Below are 2909 nucleotides of genomic sequence, written 5' to 3'. Positions count from 1 at the left end.
AGGTTGGCGCAGTGCGCACACCAAGGTGGGTGTTGAGGTGCGTGCCGAGGTGGGTGGGTGCTAGGGTGCGCTCCATGGTGGGTGCCAGGGTGGGTGCGTGCTAGGGTGGATTCCAAAGAGGGTCATAGGGTGGGTGCCAAGGTGGGTTGGTGATATAGTGGGTTCAAAGGTGGGTACTAGGGTGGGTTCCAAGGTGGGTCACAAGTTGGGTGCCAGGATGCGTGGGTGTTAGGTTGGGTGCCAAGGTGGGCTCCTGCGTGGGTGGGTGCTAGGGTGGGTTTCAAGGTGGACGCGAGGGCGGGTGCCAAGGTGGGTAACAAGTTGGGTGTTAGGATGGGTGAGTGCTAGAGTGGGTGCCAAGGTGGGTGGGTGCTAAGGTGGATGCCAAGGTGGTTCACAGGGTGGGTGGGTTCTAGGGTGAGTTCCAAGGTGGGTCACAGGTTCAGTGCTAGGGTGGGTGTCAAGGCGGGTGTCGAGGTGCCTGGGTGCTAGGGTGTGGATGCCAATGTGGGTCATAGGGTGGGTACTAGGGTGGGCTGCAATGTGGGTGCCAAGGTGGGTAACATGCTCGGTGGGTTCTAAATTGGGTGCCAGGGTGGGTGTGCACCCACCTTGCCCGAGGTGGGTGCCAAGGTGCCAGTGTGGGTGGGTGCTAAGGTGGATGCCAAGGTGGGTGAGAAGGTGGGTGATAGGTTGAGTGGTAGGATGGGTGGGTGCCAAGATGGGTCACAGGGTGGGTGCAAGGGTGGGTAGGTGCTAGGGTTGGTGTCAGGGTGGGTGGGTGCTAGGTTGGGTTCCAAGGTGGGTGCGAGGGTGAGTGTCAAGGTGGGTCACAGGTTAGGTGCTAGGATGGGTGAGTGCTAGGGTGCAAAGGTGCCAGGGTGGGTGCTAGGATGGGTCGATGCTAGGGTGAGTGGCAAGGTGGGTCCACAAGTGTCAAGGTGGGTGCCGAGGTGGGTGCCAAGTCGGCGACTGCTATGGTGGATGCCAAGGTGGGTCACGGGGTGGGTGCCAAGTTGCTAGGTTGGGTTCCAAGGTGGGTGCCAACGTGGGTGCTAGGGTGCGTGGGTTAAAGGGTGTGTCACAACGTGGGTGCCAGGATGGGTGCGCACCCACACTGGCCAAGACGGGTGCGGGTGCAAGGTTGGGTTCCAAGCCCGGTCACAGGCTGGGTGCTAGGATGGGTGGGTGCCAAGGTGGGCACCAGGGTGGGTGCACCCACCCTGGCCAAGGTGGGTCACGGGGTGGGTCCTAGGGTGGGTAACGGGGTGGGTACTAAGGTGCGTGCCAAGGTGGGTCATAGGGTGGGTGCCAAGGTGGGCACCAGGGTGGGTGTGCACCAACCCTAGCCAGGGTAGGTCACGGGGTGGTTGTCGGGGTGGGCGTCAAGGAGCCAAGGTGGGTGGCAAGTAGCCAAGTTGCGTGCCAAGGTGGGTGTCGGGGTGGGTGCCAAGGATCCAAGGTGGGTGCCAAGGAACCAAGGTGGGTGTCTGGGTGGGTGCCGAGGTGGGAGCCAGGGTGGGTCCCAAGGTGAGTGCAAAGGTGGGTGCCAGGGTCAAGGTGAGTGCCAATGTGGGTTCCAAGGTGCCAGGGTCAGGGTGAGTGCCAATGTGGGTTCAAAGGTGCTAAGTTGGGTGCGAGGTTGGGTGCGAGGGTGGGTGGGTGCCAAGGTGTGCTAGGTGGAAGCCCGGGTGGGTCGGCATCCCATGGGTGTCGAGTTGGGTGCCTGATGGGTGCTTCTTGTCAAGTTTTAGTCGTCGGGACTCATTTCGAGCCTTAGAGGTCGTTTCTTGTCCGGTTGCCCTGTCTTCGACCTGGGAACCCAATTTTGGTCCTCGGGTCCCATTTTTTTTTGTCTCGCATCCCACTTTTGGCCTGTGGCCTTTTCGGGGTCGATTCTCGTTTTGGGCATCAGAGCATGTTTCTTCTCCTAAAACCCAATATTTGTTTATTAAGTCTCGGAACACATTTTTGTTCTCGTGGACCCATCATGGGTCTTGGAACGCATTTGTGGTCCTTGGGTCCCATTTTGCATCCCGAAACTTGTGTTTTGGTGCTTGATCCCTATTTTGGGTGCCCACCTTGCACCAAGTGCGCACCCGGGGCAAACCGAGCGCCTTGGTGCACCGGGGCAAGATCGAGCGTGCACCCGAGGCGCCCCGAACATGCACCAAGGTGCACTCGGCCCACATGTGAGCGCAGGTCGTTGCGCCCGAGGTGGTGTGTGGGCACCGCGTTGCAGACGGGACACTGCACGCACACGACGCCCCCTCCAGGTGCACGCACGTAGGCCGGGCCGGGTGCACACCCGACGCCCTAGCAAGGTGCGCGCACCCGGGCAGGGCTCACACTTGGCGAACGGGGCGCACTTCGCGAGGGAGGGTGTGCACCTCGACGGGGGTGGGTGGCCGGGGTGGATTCGCACGTGGGTCGCGGTTTGCTAAGTACACACTGCGACAAGCTCATAACGGGTGCGATCATACCAGCGTTAGTGCACCGGATCCCATCAGAACTCCGCAGTTAAGCGCGCTTGGGCCGGAGTAGTACTGGGATGGGTGACCTCCCGGGAAGTCCCGGTGTTGCACCCTTTTTTAGTTTTTCGCCGGGCGTCGCAATGCTATTTGAATAAACCTTTTGCCCGTTTGCGTTCTCGTCGGGGCCGGGCCGGGCCGGGGTGCGCTGCCCGCACTACCGCGCGCGCGGGGGCGACACCGAGCGCGCACCCGAGGCGCCCCGAGCACACAGGCCACGGTGCAACCCGGGCGTTGTGCGCGCACCCCGGTGCGCCCGAGGTGCTGCGCGCGCACCCAGGTGAAATCGGTGTGCACCTCGGCCAGTGCGCGCTCGGTCGAGTCGCGCACGTTGGCCAAGGTGCACGGTGATGTTTCTTACTCTAAGGTTCCGCACCA

General features: G+C 61.9%; 1 non-coding gene across 1 annotated transcript; it reads left to right on the top strand.

The window, feature by feature from the left end:
- The first annotated feature begins 2469 nt into the window (after window positions 1-2469).
- Window positions 2470-2588, top strand: LOC131866871 (5S ribosomal RNA). The gene has a single exon (XR_009365470.1). It is a non-coding gene; the product is annotated as a 5S ribosomal RNA (ribosomal RNA).
- The last annotated feature ends 321 nt before the right edge of the window (window positions 2589-2909 follow it).

Source organism: Cryptomeria japonica, unplaced genomic scaffold (genome assembly GCF_030272615.1).
Source record: "Cryptomeria japonica unplaced genomic scaffold, Sugi_1.0 HiC_scaffold_156, whole genome shotgun sequence".
NCBI lineage: Eukaryota > Viridiplantae > Streptophyta > Pinopsida > Cupressales > Cupressaceae > Cryptomeria > Cryptomeria japonica.
The sequence above is the reverse complement of the archived record's forward strand: the minus strand, read 5'-3'. Positions and strand labels throughout refer to the sequence as shown.